Here is a 20,358-nt window from a genome sequence, read left to right on the forward strand (position 1 = left end):
TGACTGCCAGACGGATAAGGATATATATAGTAATGCACGATCCAAGTTTGGGAGCTGTAAATAACTCCTCAACTAATTCTAAGAAAATATTAGCCTTACTTTTTTCTGAATAGTCGAAATAAGAAAAACTATCCTTCAGTTTTTGGACTCAGCTTTGCCACAATGTAGCAAACAAGAGCAGAAATATGAAATTAGTGCACGTGTAAGTGGTAAAAAAAAGTGGGAAATATTTGTAAGAATTATTATTTTGTCTTAGCCGTTAATTGCAATTATTTTACGTGAGAAAAACTTAATATTTTAATACTAAATGTGATGAATGCTCTACAGTGAAATAAATGCTTTCCATTGCTTCGATACGCATTACCTGCCCATGTAGAAAATATATGATAATGTAGCGGAGCGCTGTCCGCTACTCAGGACATGGACTCTTGGGGAAAACCCAGGAGGTGGGGGCGTGAAGCCCTCGACGGGAGAAGGGCTTTTGGGGCCCGTTGTAAAAGAGAGAGAATAAAGGAGTTGTGGTTTGAACCTCGAAGTGAGCGAACGTTATTTTGAATAGCCTTCTCCAGCGAACCGGCGCTACATTGGCGCAGTCGGTAGGATTGTGTTCTCGATCCTGAGATTTTGCGTGCGGTTCGGCGGCGGCAGCCATGGCGGGTATGGTGATGCCGGAGAAGTTTAGTGGTGCGGAGGAGTGGGAAGACTGGGTCTTCCAATTTGAGACAGTGGCGGAAATAAATAAATGGCCTGAGGAGCAGAAGACGCTCTATCTGAGACTCTGCCTCACAGGAAACGCTCTCTCGGCGTTTCGTGATCTGCCGGAGGAAAACCGTGGGAGCTATGCAAAGGCGCGGGAGGCATTGGGGCGGCGCTTCAACCCAAGGGAAGCGAGCGAGAAGGAGAAGGCGCGATTCGTCCAAAGGGCGCGCAACCCCGGAGAAGACATCGCCGCCTTTGCCACGGACCTCGGGCGCCTTGCTCGGCGCGCATACCCTTCCTGGCCCGAGGATGCGAGAAAGGCCGTAGTGCGCGACCGCTTCCTCGATGGGCTCGACCGGAACATTCGGGTGTGGGTGAAGCAGGCGAGACCTGCTAGCCTCGAAGAAGCAATCGGCGTTGCAATCGAGATGGAGGCAATCCATTTCGCCGAGTCATCCACCAGGGGAGTGAATGCGTTGGCGCCGGCGACGCTCGTCAGGTCACAGGAAATCGGTGTGGAGAGTCGGGGGTGCGGTCGCGAGGACAGAGTGGAGGCCGCGTTGACACAGAACTCAGAGACAATGAGAGAGGTGTTGCAATTTTTACGAGGGATGGTTATGTCGAGTGGTGAGGACCACGGCCCCGCTCCCGCTCCGGAGAGGCGGCGCCCTAATTCCAGTGTGAGGCGCAGAGATCGGCCGCGCTGTTGGATGTGCGGCGAGGAGGGCCATCTGAGGGCCGAATGCCCACGGCTTTCCTTCTCGGGAAACGATGGGAGGCCGAGGAGACGGTAACCTTCTCGGCCGCAGACAAAAAAGGAACCCGAGACACTACTTCACCGCTCGAGGGCGTCGGAGGACGCGGAGTAAAGGAAATTTGGACGATTTTGTCTGAGTCAGTGCCCCTGGTGCGCGGATCCGTTTCGGGGATCCCCGTCGAGATACTAATAGACACGGGAGCGGCAGTGTCATTGATATCGGAGGAAATATGGAGCCGCACCGAAAATTCGGGGAAAATCATAACAGACAATGTGACACTAATAACGGCGAATGGGGAGCCATTACGGGTGCTTGGGAAGGGTGAAGTGATACTTCAGATCGGAGGGGAAGAGTTCTCTCATGATGTGCTCATCGCCCCGCGCCTATCGAAGGGATGCCTCCTGGGTGCCGATTTTCTGCGAGCACATCAGTGTGACGTGGCTTTTTCCCGGAATTGCATTCTTCTCCGCGGAAAAGCGGTGCCTTTTCTCTCAAGTGAGGGAAAGTGCGAGTGGGGCTGCGCAGTGACGTTGAAGGAGAACGTTGTTCTTCCTCCTCACCACGAAGTGGTAGTGGAGTGTTTGGTGAGCTCGGACCCGGGGTTCAAAGAAAAAGTGGGGATAATCGAGCCAAACCCAAAACTTTTAGAGCGTTATGGCGTTTTCGGTGCGCGGATTTTGCATAACGTGAAGGATACCGTGAATATGCTTTTCCTGAATCCCTTGGGAGAGACAGTGACTCTATACAAAGACACGAAAGTGGGCGTATTACACGAGTGTTGTGGAGAACAAGTGGAAACAAGTCAAAAGCCCGTTTTTAGTCTGGAGAACGCGCATCTTCCCCCAGCATCTTCCCTCTTTGACTTAAACTGTGCCGATATTAGTGAAGCGGAAATAGAGGAACTCAAAACAGTGTTGAATGAGTTTTCAGATGTGTGCTCTCGAGGACCCTACGACTTAGGGCGTACAAACATTCTTAAGCACACAATAGAGACTAGTAATGTGTCCCCGATTCGGCAACCTCCCAGGCGATTGCCCATCCACAGACGCGGAGAAGTGCGACGAATCGTAGAGGAAATGATGAGGGACGATATAATCGAAGAATCATCATCTCCTTGGAGTTCACCGATCGTTCTTGTGAAAAAGAAAGACGGATCGACGCGATTTTGTGTTGATTATAGGCGTCTGAATTCCGTGACTCACAAAGATGCTTATCCCCTCCCCCGCATGGACGACATTCTCGATTCGCTCGCCGGCGCAACAGCTTTCTCAACAATAGATATGGCGTCAGGATACTGGCAGTGCGAGGTCGCGGAAGTTGATCGAGAAAAGACAGCCTTTACCACTGGTGACGGTCTATATCAGTTTAAAGTGCTGCCTTTCGGATTGTGCAACGGACCCAGTACATTCCAAAGACTAATGGACCTAGTGCTCGCGGGTGCACAGTGGAGGTCTTGTTTGGTGTACTTGGATGACGTCATAATTTTTGGAAGGGATTTTAGGGAGCACGTAGAAAGGCTAACAGATGTGTTGATGCGCCTAAGGAAGGCGGGACTGAAAATTAAGCCTGAGAAGTGCCAAATCATGAAACCATCTGTGAAATTTTTAGGCCATATAGTCTCCAAAAATGGTGTTGCGACGGATCCTGATAAAATTGCCGCGATCACACAATGGCGATCTCCAGCATCCCTTGAGGAGCTTAGGGCGTTCCTAGGAACTGTGTCTTACTACAGGCGGTTCATTAGAGACTTTTCACAGATAGCCTGCCCCCTTCACAGGTTGACCGAAAAGCATGCCTTATTTAAATGGAGTGCAGAATGTGAAGACGCCTTTCAGACTCTTAAGCGAAAGCTAACGTGTTCACCGATTTTGGCCTTCCCGCGGATGGACTGCGAATTTACGCTCGACTGTGACGCTAGCGGGATGGGTATCGGGGCCGTACTCAGCCAGAGACAGGAAGGTGAGGAGAGGGTTGTGGCCTATTATAGTCGGACGCTCTCACGTGCCGAAAAACAATATTGTGTGACGAGGCGTGAACTTTTGGCGGTAGTAAATTCTACCCGCCATTTTCGCCAATATTTATTAGGCAAACGGTTTGTAGTGCGCACCGATCATAATTCCCTACAGTGGTTGAGATCGTTTCGAGAACCGGAAGGACAAGTTGCTCGCTGGCTTGAGCAATTGTCGGAGTATGACTTTTTAGTGGTGCATCGGCCGGGAAACAAACATGGAAATGCCGACGGTTTATCCCGGTCTGTTTGTAAACAGTGCGCCCGGGGAGAGGGGGAGCTGATTTCAGCGGAAATCGACGCCGTCTTAGAGGCCCCCAGTGAAAGCGTGAGGGACAGGCAAAGCAGAGACCCCGTGCTGAGAAGGGTAATGGAAGCACTCGAAGCAGGAATTCGGCCGTCCGAGGGAGAGAGGAGGGGTGACTGCCCGAAGGCGAAGGCTTTGTGGACACAATGGGATAGGCTAGTGTTTAAGGATGGGGCTCTCTTCCGAAGGTGGGAAGAAGAAGGAAGAGACGCCGAACGTTTACAGATAATAGTGCCTGCTGAGGCGAGGGACGAAATTCTTCGGGCTTTGCACGATTCGCCCGTCGGAGGCCATTTAGGGTATGAGAAAACTCTAGGTAAAGTGAGAGAGCGCTACTATTGGCCCGGATACACAAAAGACGTGGAAATTTGGTGCCGCACGTGTGAAGATTGTTCGCGTCGGAAATCCCCGCCTCACCAGCAACGAGCACCACTGGGTCATTGCCCGACGGGAGGACCGATGGAAAGGATTTCCATGGACATTTTAGGACCACTTCCTCAAACAAAGTTGGGAAATAAATATATATTGGTGGTCGCTGATGAGTTCACCAAGTGGACCGAAGCGTATGCCATGCATAACCAAGAGGCGGAAACAGTGGCGCATCATGTTAAGGGCTTCGTGTGCAGGTGGGGAGTGCCACGGGAAATCCATACTGATCAAGGACGCCAATTCGAATCCCGCCTCTTCCAAGAGATGTGTAAAGTGATTGGGGCGGTAAAAACAAGAACATCACCCTACCACCCACAGTCGGACGGCCAAGTCGAGCGGTTCAATAGAACATTATTAGCTATGTTGAGCCAGTGGACGGATATGGAATCCGAATGGGATGAGCATTTGGATTCCGTCATGCTAGCCTATCGGTCGGCCAAACACAGCAGCACAGGATTTACACCTTATTTTCTTATGTTTGGCAGAGAAGTGCGCCTTCCCATTGAGTTAGAGTGGGGGATCCCTGACGTGCAGAGGGGGGTGGCGAAAGAAGGCGACTTTGTGAGACGCTTGCGAGAGAGCCTCGAGAAAGCCCATGATCTCGCACGGCAGAGGCTTGGGTCGGCCCACCTCCGGCAAAAAGAACAATACGACCGCCGTTGTCACGGTGCACCCTTTGAGGAAGGGGAAAGGGTATGGCTCCACGATCCCGCTACGGCAAGAGGGAAGTGTCGCAAATTCCATCGCCCCTGGACGGGTCCTTTCCAAATCATACGGAAATTGTCCGAGGTCACGTACCGAGTGAAGAAGGTGGATAATCCTCGCCGCCGCCTAGTGGTACACTTCAACCGACTCAAAAGGTGGGAGGAAAGACCGGGAGGAGACACGGAAAAGGAATGTGAGAATACGGACGGAGTTGAAGAGACAAAAGATGGGCCAAGAGAGGCCGAGACAGCGAGGGAAAAACCGGTCGTCCGCGGAGGGGGTGGATGGAAGTTTTTCTCCATTCCACCAACACAGGAGGGCCAAGCGACTCCGGCAGCGAGAGAGGAGCCACCAGCTGAAGCGGTTATTGAGCCGACCATGCGATATCCCAGACGGGTGACAAGGGAGCCAGAAAGGTTTCAAGCCGGGCTCTGAGGAAGGAGTAATTCCGGGGGGGGTGGTCTCTTTTCTTTTCGTTTCAGAGGTAAGGAGATAAAGGCGCCAACTTTCCGAGATCCGAGGACAGCGAAGGTTCCAGCTATGCTGACCGTCGCGAGGGCGCGACGCCTTTGAAAGGAGGGGGCAGTGTAGCGGAGCGCTGTCCGCTACTCAGGACATGGACTCTTGGGGAAAACCCAGGAGGTGGGGGCGTGAAGCCCTCGACGGGAGAAGGGCTTTTGGGGCCCGTTGTAAAAGAGAGAGAATAAAGGAGTTGTGGTTTGAACCTCGAAGTGAGCGAACGTTATTTTGAATAGCCTTCTCCAGCGAACCGGCGCTACAATAATATCACAGAAATATTAGAACAGCTATAAATTTTTGGTACTACATAATTTAGAGCAGGTACTTGTTGAAAAGTTGCACGTGACCTCAAGATATTTTTTTTTGTTTAGCACTCCAAGAGTTAGAAGAGTCAGTATTATGGTGCAAAACAAAACAGCAAAGCTATGGTGAAATATAAGAGAGAGAGAAAGCTACTTTCGCCGTTAAATTTGTATGCCTTTAAACTGGAGTTCCAAAAACAGAGAGAGCAATGTCATTCTGCAAAAAAAAATATGTATGTACTCAAATCCATGAACACAATTTAATTGAGAAACAGCATATTCAGGTGAGGAAATGACATACAACGTGCGGACTTTCACATTCATTTTATAAAACTCGATAATATTTCCTGATGAGCGGTATTATATAGTATCGGGCAGTAAGCATTGGTGACTTGAGGGCCATTGAATAATAATTATTTCCTTATGACTCACCCAACGTGGCTTTAGCGCAGAAAACCCGCAGCATTGATGACGGACGACATTTTCGTTGCTCTTGATGACCTCATAGTCTACCCACTCCTCATTTGAATGGCGAAACGGGGATGCAAATCATGGCCGTTGTGAATTAATTGAAGCAGCACCTCGCGATGGGGCAATTCGAGTGAAAAGTAGCGTTAATCCAGGGCAAAGGTAATGACCGAGGAGACTGATGAAGACGAATACGAGCCTTCATATCACATTGACAATTTGACGATTTTTCACAGGATTGATGATGCAAACCAAGGCTAACATCAGCACATTGACACTTTGCTCATAAGAAAAACGCATAAAAACCTGACCACGCAATACCACGATAACATGGAGCACAAAAAATATTTTTTTTGCTCCATCAACAGCGATTTGATCAGATTCCAGCAGGAGGAGATATGATACAAGCCGTACCCATAAAAATTTACTACCGATAAACCATTTCTATCTCATACTCACATAATTCTTAGAGTTTGATGGGAGTTATTGACTCATTTCAAATGAAAAATAAGGTTGCAATTGTACAGCTTCTGGTAACTGTCTCACAAAATAAACCGCACTAAGGATTTCTCTTTAAAAAGCTTACTTTCATGAATTTAAAAACCAGATAATCATTTCTTACTTCTTCTAAAAGTGATTCAATTTATCTATTCATCATGGTAAAAATCCTGATCTCTGAAGGCATGCTGAAGCAGGAAATACTTGAAACTTCATAAATTTTGACAGGTTTTTATTTTAACCGCAACTTTAAGTAATATGCCAAAATTATTTGTCACAAAAAAAAACAAATTTTAAAGTAAATTGGGTCACTGATTAACTGGAAATATTAAACATGGAATTGAAGCTGAATTTCATATAGCTTTGAAATAATACACGACCTTCCCCCCGAGGAATGTAATTTTGTCAGACAGAAAGCTTTGTCATACACTTCCTTGTGCTAAATAACGCAGCAGTATCCACCGACCATTAGGAAATTTATGGAAGCAATTTGAGGAAAACTCCATCAATGGAATTATATAGCTTGAGACAAGGTTTTTCGTTAAGTGAAGACATATGAGAAGAAAGAGGTCTGCTCTACCACGAGGGAAATATTGAAAGAGTGAGAGAGCAATTTTGAAGCCACCACTGAACATATTAAGGCAGGCTGCCACGATATTGAGTAGGCAGAGATTAATAAAAATGGCAATATGCATATTGTAATATTCGCGAGACAATCCCTAACATCGAATTTTTTCAATTTTCGAAAATTAAGTGCCGTCGGAGGGGCCAAGTTCGCAAGGGTCGGATAACGATATTAATTCATGTAAAATATGAAGATAACACGGATACTTCTGTTAAATTTATTAACATATGCAAATTTTGACTTCATTACCTATTCTCAATTTTTTTGTTGCTGCAGAGCTTCAACGTTCGCGAAAATTATTAACTTCTTTGACGCTACAAGAACGCCCTGTGACGTCAGAATGCGAGTACGCAGATTCGCTCCATGGCAATAACAAACAGCAAATACCATAACAAACAGCTACGACGGTACTGATTGTACCTGTAGGGTACCTGTACGTGTTGCGCGATGGCTGACTCCGACTTCGTAAAGGCGCATACTGGGAACATTCTGAAGGCAGATTAATGGTCGCTGATTTCTTCTCCAGCAATGAAGATTTCTCGGCGCGAAGTTTGAAATGTAATATAAATTAAATCAACTAACTCGTTCGCTAGTAATCTAGAGCTCGTTTTGTACCTTATTTAACTACTGACATTAACCCATTGCTTTTTACGCGTACTGGGTGCAATATTGAAATATGTGAAGTTAACGTTTTGGAGAAATATAACGGAATATATTTGACGCCGATTTACTCTGTGACGCCATGGCAAAATTAACGGTAACGGAACGCACTTCCCTTAACTTTTTTTAGAAGTGAAATGTTACTTTATCTGTTTTTTATTACAAGTTATAATTTACATTTAATATAAAGTTTTTGCTTTCTTACGAATATTAGAAATTTTGAGGCAACAAAACATTTTAATTACTTTAATTATTTTAATTAATACATGTGTTGACTATTAAGGCTTTTGTGAACCTGTGCCGAAACGACGTTACGTCACCATGGCATCAATGGATTTACTTACGTAAGTGAGAGAGAGAAATTTAAAAGACGCATCCCTGCTAACTCCCCGTTGCGAAATAAATGTTAGCACTACTTCCACTCGCACTCAACAGGTCCCATGGTGTAATGGTTAGCACTCTGGACTCTGAATCCAGCGATCCGAGTTCAAATCTCGGTGGGACCTTCATTTTTTTCCCATGTGAACAATCTCCAACGCTCTTACTTACATACTTAACATTCTTTGTAGCATATTGCATTACATTAAAACCCATTCAGGATCCGCAACACACTTGTCCGGAACTTTTACGTATGAAGAGAAATAGCTGTTCACAAGTATGTTATTATTCATGTTATCTTCCGGTGTAGTACTAAAGAAGACGGTGGCAATCACAAATATTCTCCCAATTTCTCCGACTTCTCCAACGCGGGATCTTGGTAGGCACTTTAGTTTCCCCCCCTCATAAGTGAGACCGATTATTTTGACCTAGACTGGGTATTTCCTAGCTATCCAGGAAATGCACAATGACTCATTTGCAGTTATCCACATCGTGTTTTAAATAGAACTTACATTAAATAAACTATAATATTTAAAGATCTTTCTAGCAGTGTCCCACATTGAGCTGGGAATGTTTCATGAATGTCTTTCGAGTAGTTCCCAGGGTTAATTGATCTATGTTCTCCAACGTTTTGACGACTAACTTTCCCGACTTTCTTGGTTTATCAGCAGAAAGAGTACCCTGATCTATGGTCTTCAGTACAACTGATAGATCACTAGATTGATTGCCCGGATGCAATGTGAACTGGCCTCTGATTGGTAGGGGAATTCATTAATTGGCCGGGGTGAGATGAGGCCAACTTGCCGTGGAGTGGAGATAAAGTCTCACAATGGAAACTTTCCCTTATTATTTATTTTATTTTCGATTGCAATAGCGTTTCACAAAGAAAGTTACCCGTATTTTTTCGTTTTTTGATCCGCCGTGAACTCCTCAATCTTTTCACGACAAAAAAGCGACGGCCTAAGACCTTTCGCAGATAATTTGATTCAGCCCCTCTCCTTACATCATTCTGCTTAAAAAAAAGTAGCCTGGCGTGATTCATTGCAGTTTACACTCGCTCAAACGATTACGTCTCTTAATAAAAGGTTCTCCCTTAGCGGATAAATGAGACATAACCCAAATGACGTTTTCATCTTACGAAAATTGGGCCGCTAACGGAATCGTTTATCGAGTTTACATTAGCATAAACGATACCGTCTCTCAAAGAAAATCTCTCCCTAAGTGCATTAAATAACGATTCTTCTAATGACGTCACCAACTCACGAAAATTGGGCTGCAAATATCTCGTTAACCTCCTTTAAAATCACGAGAGAACGGCTTATTGGAGGTATTTTCTTTCGTGCAAACGTATCTGTTCCAAATATCTACCGAATTATTTAAATGAATTAATTATTTACATGATTTTGTGTGTGGTGTACTCCCATAAATAAACAGCGGCCCCTATTCCATACCCTTCCTTCACGCCTCTTTCCCCAAAGCAATCACACGTATTCCGGCAGATGATGAAAGACCCCGCCGTAGAATAAAGGATTGATGGGAGGAGAGTAACCCGAGAGTCCGTCGCTTTGCACACCCACCGTAATTTACCACGGACGTCCCCCAAGTTCCAACCAATACCCGAAGGGTCGTAAAAGTGCCCGCGGATAAAAGGGTTTACATAGATGAGGACATACTCGAGGGCACCTTTTCCACTGGAGCAGGGGGAGAGTAACAACCAAACCAGGAACATTGAGGGGGTAACAGGAAAGAGTGAGTCCTTGGCTTCACAAACACGGTCCAATGGCCCACGTCTCTCAGCTTAGAATGATTCCATCACAAAGAAGACAAAGTGGACTATGTATTTATCTCAGCATAGGGGCTTTCAAATAAAATGACAGACAATTGTAGTTTTAAAAATGGTTCAAATGTTTAGCCTGAAGTAATTTATTAAACTGATGACATACTGTGATTGGTTCACACCAATATTCAATATTTTTTCGTTTGATTTCGCATTGGTATGTACGGAATAGAATTTGTAATAAAAGGTTAGATTTTGCGAAAAGTTTTCATAAGCACGTTCAAATTAACATTAATGATTTTCCACCCAACATTCTACAATTTAACGACATAAAATTAATACCCTAGCTTCATGATCAACGTAAATGATTGGCCTGCGTTGAAACTAAAGCTGATTTTGAATAAGGCGATTATCATGCTTACAATGTTTTACTACATTTTCAAACACACCACGAGGCATGACAGTCTGATGGAAACAATTGTTGGCAGGAGAGATGAAGGGAAGGACCAAGTAAGGCCTCAGTTATCTGTAGAAAAGGATGGTGACATTGGCATAACTATGGAGGGGGGATGCGGGGATAGATCCACCCCCAAAGCCTGAGAGAAAAAAAATTATTTTAGACTATTTCCTAGTTTTGACATGAATAACTGCATCGGCTAAAAACCAATTTTTTTGTGAAAAAATGATGTAAAATGTATGTCTAGGGATGTCATTTTTCAAAACTTTTCCCGGACCCCCGTTGACAGGGGGAGAGGGTCGCCACAGCCCTCCCCCACCCCCAGCATATTCCTAGTTACGACTCTGGATGAAGGATTATAACATAAGAATGACATGCGTTTTAAATTATTGGCTGATAGAGCTGAGTGAAGAGCTGCTTCAAACTAATCTTCGGATTGCTGGCAGCTGATTATTATGATGATAATTTTAAATACTAAGCATTAGCAGCTCGTGTAGCTCGTAAAGATAGTCAAGAGTTCAGCAGTTTGGTGACCTTCAACTTTCCCTCTTATATCTAGTATCTAACCTCGTCATTGGAGGTTAGCTCTCGAGATACAAGTGTTAAACAGCAGCATCTAACTCAGTCACGAGTGAATGCTATTTATTAGTTGATGAGAGAAGATAAGCCTCTGCATAGGAAAGATAAGCTTTAAAATCAACAGCGCTGCGGGCGGAATTAATTGACCGCGATGAACTTATCGGCATATTTCATCGCGAGAAAACTTTTTTTACAAGATTTAACTGCATTGCCAGACAGTTCTTCAAAAAAATATGCATTGAAACTGCGAAATAAATGTGGTTTTGAAAATAAAAACATTTTAGGTGCATCAATAAAAGAAATTACGGAATGAAAATGAAATGTGGACACCTCATCGTAGCCATTTTTAGAGTTATCATAAAACTCGTACCGTAATCGGAGTTAAGCTATATGCTTTGAATGAAAATGCCCTGCATTAGACAGCAAATTTTGGAATAAGGGTATATTGTATTTCATACCCATAAGATAATCTATATTATCTGGATTCTGCAATAGTTTGAAATTCATGAGAATCTCGACCTATATATTGTCTAAGCGGAACAAATGGTGACCACACCTAGAGAGAGCTACCGCCTCCCTGCCGTTATTTTGTTGGGGGGTGGTGCCCGAAAACTTCGCGCGTGATTTGAAGTGGGACACCTTGAGCTGGAACCATGCACTCAATCCATTTACCACTATCCCGAACCTTAACACTTACCCTGCTGATCTCAGCATTGTAGATCAGTACCACAGTGCTGGCCATTTTCAATACTTTTGTGTTATTTTTCAACAACCAACCTTAGATGCCAGGAATAGGTGTTTGGTATCACTTTAAATAATGGTTTTTGCTTTTGTTCTTTTCATTTGTTTATTTAGACGTTTACCAGTCTGTTAAAAAAATGGCGAATTACTATTTTTCAAAAGACGGATGGCGTAATATTATGCCCATAGCACGCAAAGTGTAAATGTAGGACCTTAAATATCAATTTCCAATCCTATTGCAATTAAAATCGGACATCCCATAATGAAGCATTAACTTTTTTTACTCTTCCCTCAGATCACATGACCTCGGGCCACGAAGCATTCCTAGGGCTGGCGGCGAGGCGTTCCATACTCATAGCTCGGTAGTTTTTCGCCCTAATCTATTTGCAACCTACCTACCGAGACCAACAACGATTAGCAAACAGGTATCTCCGCATTCTGCGATGGTCCGCCCATATTTCGTCAGCCGTGCCCAAAAGCCATTAGCAAAGGGCAGTCAAAGGTAACTATCACAAATTACCTCCTGTAAGTACGCTCACCTTTCGCCGCCGTGGCGACAAAACAATTTGCCTAATCGATAAAGCTAGAAAATTTTCCGTCCTAGTAGTAAATCCTAGTTACACTAATCAATCCCCATGTCCTCCAATATCATCGTGCTTTTCAAGTCGTGAAGAGACTTTATTACGGTCACCACAATATATTTCCATCTTGTTCCGGGTGACACATATATTATCCCTACCCTTACATAGCGACACAGAAAAGAGATGAGAAATTTTCAGAGGTTAGGAATTCAGAACAAAAGGGAAATGAATTTGCCCCGATGAAAAATTGACATCCAAGGAATAGGGAAATAAATAATATGTTCACCTCAAACTTGTAAAAAAAGAGAGCATTTTATTGTTTATTACTTACTTGAATACGATCGCATCTAAAATAAGAATTCCTCTGTTAGATTAGTTATTAATTCGAGGAAAATTGAATCACTTAAATTCCAAATATTTAATTATTCCCCTATATCTGTCCAGGCAATCTCTCCTGTGGATGCTAAGATGGTTGGACGACGAACATAACTTCCAAATATATTTTATTTGGTGTAATAAAGGTTGTTTTCTTCTAATATTATGGCAACACGCTCCATTTGTTGAAGTCTAGAAGGGTTGTGAATGACCGAATAACGCGCTAATTCGTTTGAATGTTGCGGTAGTATATAAAAATTGAAGAACGGTACAACCTCCCATCTGCTATGCATGTGCCCATGACCACCTAGATACTCAGGTGGTCATGAGTATCTAAGTGGTCCCGTCGTTATGAGCGCTCGTAACAGTCACCTGGGTTCACCATTTTGGAGCCCACAGAGATCAGACCTGTGGTCGGCCTGACATCTTTCAGCAAGGATATTAGACTCTACGGGTTTAATCACTCATTGGTGAATAACACAATGGACCACTTAGCTATAACAATAAGTGCTCATGGCGATTTAGCGCCCCATTCTTATTTTAATCAATCAATCAATCATGGTACCACCTTACTAATGGTACTGCATGATACCAGCAAAAAAGGAGAAAAAAATCATAAATTTTGTTAACAGAATATTCATACTTTTGTCTGATTCCAAGCCAGACACAGATCTTCCTTCTTTCGCCGCCAGTAACAGCTCCCTTCTTTAACTTTCGGCATACCTCGATGTATCAAAATCTCTACCACCTCACTACCGCAATGGAAAATAATTAAATGAGATATTATTCAATACATATATTGATAATACCTCGTAAGCCACCTCAATGTGGCTGGCGGGCGATGTTAGGAAACCAGCCGTTAGCAAAAAAAAATAAATGCGCATACTATATTGTAAACAGTATAGAGGACTTAAAATGCGCAAGTCGTACGGTGCAAGAATGGAAGCGAAAAAATAGTCAGAGAGTATAAATCTCACTTTCATGTTATTTATTGGATTAATTAAAATTGTGTTAATTTTAAGTTCCGCCAATCATTTATTAAAGTCCTTTTTTGTTTGGGGAGAACACGAATTCCCATACAAATCCCATCGGCGGAATATGTATCTTAATGTATCGTTTCCGTCGGATCTATGTCTAATAATACAAAACAAAAATAAATTTGCATAAAAAACGTTTTCATCGCGAACTAAAAAGAGCAATAGGGAATTGTTCATCTATTAGCAAGCCATGAAAAATTTGACTTTTCAAAAATTACATTGCTAATTCCTTACCTTATCTGTCTCCCCTTTCTATTTTAGCTCCTTCTTCTTTTGCTAGTAAATTTTTGTTCAAACGATTTTTCAATGAACTTTGATGTAAATAAATTTATTATTAATATCAGTTAAGACTAAATCACTGCCGTTACTTTAAATGATCGCAGCGCTGCCATCGGATGTTTATGGTCATTTTTTGATTCTCAACACTTAATTTTAAAATTCTGAATAACAATCGAGATGCAGTTAAAATCATAATGGAAGTGTTAAAATATTGCATTCCCATCTGGTTTTGATGTGTGCTGAAATATTCAGCTTGATAGCAAATCGGAATGTGAGTTTAAATTTAATTGCAAGATTTAACACGGACAAGATGAGAAACAAAAAAGCGAGTTTATAAAAACGTTATAAAATCAGAATCTAATATGATAATCTCCGTTTCGCTCCGAAAGAGATATGTTTTGGAAGAATTGCTGGGGAGAAGTACATTATAGTGGTCCATTTTAGTTGAAAAGATGAGAAGATTGATTGGTAGATTCTTCCTCTAATGCTGATGTTCGTGTTTCCTCTTTTCTTGCGCGAATAACCTTTCTTTGATGCCACATGAGAGAATCGCGGTAGAGAATTTTTTATGGAGACGCTATTTCGGGAGAGGAAGAGGGGAGGAAATGAAATGGAGCGAGTGGTTGTAGTCGGATTCGGCGAGGTGGAAGAGAGAATGGATGTATGCGGGGAGAGATTCAGGGGAGGAGATGATGTGGACTGAGTGGGCGAATAGTGTTTTGCTTATGAGAAGACGCGGCGAAAGAGGGAATATCAGATGAGAGGAAGTGAGCTACAGCATATCCACCAGAACATTACAAGGATGGGAACGAGAAATATACAAACGGGGAATTTTGAGAGGTAAGTGAGTAATAGTAGCGGGCATTGGCAGATTTAGGGGGGATACGACGGCACGCACCCCCCGGAGGTTTAAAAAATAGACACTATTTCGAATACGGTTATCACTAAGTTCGTTTTGTTTTGTGTTTTACGGAGCCTCAATCATTTAAGCCATGAGCTCATGTGAATAAGATAGATTTGACGGTCTTTGATCATTCGCAAGTCAGCGCTCGAACAAAAATCACCAAGTGGGAAAGGGACTCCAAAACAGTCTAACAAAAAACTTATGTATGAAGCTTATAAATATTTTCATATTAATACCATTCATATTCAATTCATTCATTCATAATAGAATATTTCCTACAATAATTATCGTATGTTGTTTATAATCTCAAATATGAGAGGACGGTTGCCTGTCAGACCCTCCCCCCCCCCCCCTCCGAGAAAAAATCCTGGATCCGCCCTTGGTAGCGGGAGAATATCTGATGAGAGGAAGAGAGCTATAGCATATCTCCTTGCACATTACCAGGATGGAAGTGATGAGTACACAAAAGGAGGAATTTTTTGGGGTAAGTAACTGTGCGATTTACATGAAATGCTTTTCACGTGATCATTTTTAAATAAAGTTTTCTCACCAAAAACGATATCTTTCTTCTTCATTTATCTTGAAGATCATTTCTGCCGACGCGACGTTTCGACTTATATAAGATAAGACATAAGATAAGATGTATAAAAGACAAGCCGTGGGGTAGCTAGGAATATGCTTTGAGGGGGTGATGAGGGGCATAGGGGGCGCCTCCCCTACGCCCCTCATCAGGGGGTATAACACGACCAAGCAATCGGGGTGCGAGAAAATAAAAAAATGACATTCCTGGATATGAATTTCACATCAATTTGGTTCTTAAAATTTAACTTTAAGTAGATGCAGTCATTATATATTAAAACTAGGCAATAGTTTTATAATATTTTTTTTCTCCGAGGCTTTGGGGGGATCTATCCCCCTCAACCCCCCATAGCTACGCCACTGAAGACAAGGTGTATATAATATATATAATGTAAGAAGGCCAATATCCTCAAAACGGCATTCAGCATCCCTGAGTATGAGCCCCGAGTCGGAGCTCGATACTATAGCAGAAGCGTATGCGAACAATTTCATTTGCATGAATTGGCGGCTAATAATAAATGTAGGGAGCTCCCCAGCCTCCTCCAATGGAATTAAATATTCGAAACTTATAGAAGGAGATAGTGATGTTCGATATTTATTAATATTTTTATTTTATTGAATTCATTGGAGCATGCAATTTACAATCGCAACGAGCTTACGTCGTCGATCATTATAAACATAAAATATTCTCAGAGTACTTAAAGACACCAAGTATAAAATATGAACCGTGATTGCATTGGTATTAAAATTTTAGGATGAGAACCATCGACCACGTAAATAGTAAAGACGTTTCTAAGGACAAATGCCGGTCCTAGAATCAAAATTTTTTCTTGAGAAGCTCAAGCTCTGACGCTAAACAATTGATCGTTCGGCAGATGATCGTGCGAAGCTTGCTTAGCAGAAGGGGAGACGGAAAAGGGAATATGAGATGAGGGAACCGGTTTCCACAACATACGTACACACTACACAAAGGGGAGCGCGTAATATGCAAGAGGGTACTATAAACACAACTCCGGAAAGAAGATAGGAATAGGGTATTTCTGTCATTTCGCTGAGGAAAAATCCACAAGTGGAGGTATTGATAGCAGTAACCTAAGGAGCGGTCTGGGGTGACCATGGGCCCTAGGCTGAGGCTCATTATGGGACCCCCGTACCCTGGGGGGTTTGAGGGTCCTACTCCGGAAAATATTACGATTTAGCAAGCCCGGAAATAAATTTGGACGCTATTCTGGATCTTATAAATCAGATTAAAGTCAATAGTAAATAGCAACTTCGTCAACAAAAAGTTTGTTTTTCATTTTTCCCCTCAAAACAGCACTGAAATCGAAAAACCTCTATAACAACTAGCCCTCTCAAAAAAAACATAACGTTTTCTTATGCCTTACACCTTTATTTTAGATATATTTTTATATTTAATTAAGTTCAACAGATTCAGGCTTCAATTAGTGGAAGTTAGACATATTTAAATAAATAAAATGTTTAGCACTTTTCCACAAAATGTTTACTGTGTACAACGCACTTCGGCTTACAGAGCCATCATCTGGTACAAGATGAGGTGTTTTACCAGATGATGTCTCTGTGAGCCAAAACGCGTTGTACGCAGTAAACATTTTGTGGAAAAGTGCTAAAACATTTTATTTATTTAAATATGTAATTAAGTTTTAATGCAACTAATGAAAACATGGAATTTTACCACGGGAAACAAATTTCGTTCAAGTAATCCGAGTCATTTTTTTTATCCCACCTTCCATATACGCTTCACGATAGACGCGATCATTGTGGAGGCCCAATATGCCCGGGGCCTTCGGCGATTGTCGACCTGGCCAGACCACCACCCCTGGTTAACCTCCTCGGTCCTGGCATATTGTATGCAATACATCGACGTTTGAATTATTTCACCGCTTTGCTACGTGAAATGACATTATTGCAACTAGTTCAGTGCGTCCTGACTGATGATAGCATCATACAAAAGCACGATTCACCGAAATCGCTAATGTTGTTTGTAAACATTTAATTACGCGGAAATATGTATGTAGATATGTTCCGGAACTGAGGAGATTTAAAAGACGCATCACTCCCGCTCCACTCGTCTTTGTTCCTTACTCAAGACGTATTAAAAACTGACAATGTTATCCTAAACATTTATGAATATTCGATTTTTGTCCAAATTCACATTCATCTCATTGATTAACACTTAACCTCAGTATCAATTTTGAAGGAAATTTTTCACGTTAGAATCACATGTAAGCGTCATTCAACTCTCCGTATCCTCAATGAAAGAGATTATCTAGTATTTAAGTATAATGTGCAAAAAAAATTTCCATTTAGGATATGTAGAGTTGATCAATGTCAACACTTAGATGTGATTCTAATCTACTCATAAACTTCATAAATCTCTTTCATTTGTGTTGGAATGGATACATGGCATCTCACCTAAAACTAAAAGTTTTATTCCGCATAATTATTTGAAATATTCAAGCTAAAGCAAAGGGTTTTAAACAAAAGAAACTTCATGATAACAGACAACATGCAGCCAGTTGAGCAGAAGTCGCATCGTCCTCTTAAGAAGTCATCGTCTAGGCCATTCTATTAAAATAATGACTCCCGTTCTCTCAATACTTTTTCAAAAATTTTCTTTCAATTGTGAAGGGGCCATTGAGTCATCGAGATACCCGTTGATTTTAGAAAGTCAATTTATATAAAAATAGAATTAAAAAAGATTGAATAAAGCACTTTTTATCCAAAAACAGTATACAATGAACTAACTAGTAACAAAATGAGCAATTCATCACTGTGAGAAATATGGGTGGGTGCTGATTTGGTATATTAGAAGTGAGTGTAAAAGAGTCTAAAAGTTAAGTGCGGATTGGTTCGCAATAATAATCATCACCCACGCTTTATTATCCGGGTGATGAAAAGCTCATCTTTTACTCTTAAGAACATAGCACACTATTTTTGGATATAGAGTGCTTTTTTATATTTAATATTTAGTGACGAATAATGTAATCTATTAAACCATTGTTGTTAAAGAAATGTCTGCCAAAAAATATAACTAAAGTGATGTTCTGAGACAATTTAAAACCATTTTCCGTGTGGAAATTTAGTAAAATGATTAGAGCAAAATGGAACGAAATATCAAATGTTTTATTATTAAATATTACATCGTCATCAGGAGAAGGCAGGCGTGCAAAATTCGATTGCCTCAAGCCGATTCGACAATGGGAAAGGGGTTGAAATTCAATTGCAATATTTCATCGATGAGATGGATAAGCACACGAAGCAAGTGAAGAAAAAGCACTTGAAAACATAGCATATAGACTAGTTAATGAATATAGTGTTGTACAAACACTTTTACGGCAGCTTCATTCGACTACAGAGCCATCAAGACTACATTAAATATTACATCGTCATCAGGAGAAGGCAGGCGTGCAAAATTCGATTGCCTCAAGCCGATTCGACAATGGGAAAGGGGTGAGATTCAATTGCAATATTTCATCGATGAGACGGATAAACACACGAAGCAAGTGAAGAAAAAGCACTTGAAAACATAGCATATAGACTAGTTAATGAATATAGTGTTGTACAAACACTTTTACGGCAGCTTCAGTCGACTACAGAGCCATTTCAATTCAACCAACGTATTTTGACTTTATTCATGGCATTAATTTCCTAATGGCCTAGAGAGTACTATAGCGAAGTACTTAATACAACGTATTTCAAGTTGATCAATATTTCATGTAACACCTTATATCGGTCATGGGTACAGCGCCTTAATTTCATCACCACTCATCCGGTAAAATTGAAGTATCCGCATACATTTTCGCACATCAGTGCCCTTGCGAGAGACTCGGAGCATGTTTACCGCCGACGAGACTTGCGGTTATTTTCCAAAATATGCAACGATATTTCCGTTCGACTCGGTTCACCGACAAAATTTACAGCGCGTCTGGTTTCCATGGAGATTCCATGGACGTGAGCAGGATAGCGAAAAGGTTGATGCAGCCGTTCAACTACAGATGTGTCTTCACGAACGTGGAACAAGATTGTGGGAAGGGCAAAATTGAATTAGGACGTGAGTAAGAAAAGGAGATAGACCACTAGGACGACGTCGCTGGGAAAAATATTTTGTCGCGGTCGCTTAGGAGTGAATTGATACGAAAAAATGGCTGTGCGGTACTCCCCCGAAGGCGATCATGTATTCATGCTTCACGCACAGGTATACAGCCAAGTGAATTTCACGCCTTAACTGCGGATGGTGAGACGATTAACTGTTCACCTAAATTGCAAGCAAACTGAGCGAATGGAAGTTCATGAAGCAATCGATAAATGCTACCCGTATAGAAATTTGGATCAGGCCTAATCCGAAATTTTGATCAGTAAATGAACTCATTTAAATCTTGATAAGGTTTTTTGATCACACTGTATTAAATTTTACATCAAATCAGGTCATATTTCACCTCAACCCCTGATCGGTATTTGAATCAACTCATTCCCTGGTCTAAATTCTATATCAGACGTGACCCGATGTATATCTACATCTACAAGCCACCAACAGGGTGTGAGGCACGCGGTAATTCCACACCAGGCATGCAGTACTCATTCGAGCCTTAATAAGAAACGCTCTCGATTGCCCCTCCACTCTTCCCCCCATGAATTGTAAATACACAATTACTTCGGTAAAACATAAAAGAAA

At 42.1% G+C, this 20,358-nt stretch overlaps 1 non-coding gene across 1 annotated transcript; it reads left to right on the forward strand.

Moving 5' to 3' along the window:
- Positions 1 to 8,412: 8,412 nt before the first annotated feature.
- On the forward strand, positions 8,413 to 8,484 carry Trnaq-cug. The gene has a single exon. It is a non-coding gene; the product is annotated as a tRNA-Gln (tRNA).
- Positions 8,485 to 20,358: the final 11,874 nt, after the last annotated feature.

Source organism: Ischnura elegans, chromosome 8 (assembly GCF_921293095.1).
Source record: "Ischnura elegans chromosome 8, ioIscEleg1.1, whole genome shotgun sequence".
Classification (NCBI taxonomy): domain Eukaryota; kingdom Metazoa; phylum Arthropoda; class Insecta; order Odonata; family Coenagrionidae; genus Ischnura; species Ischnura elegans.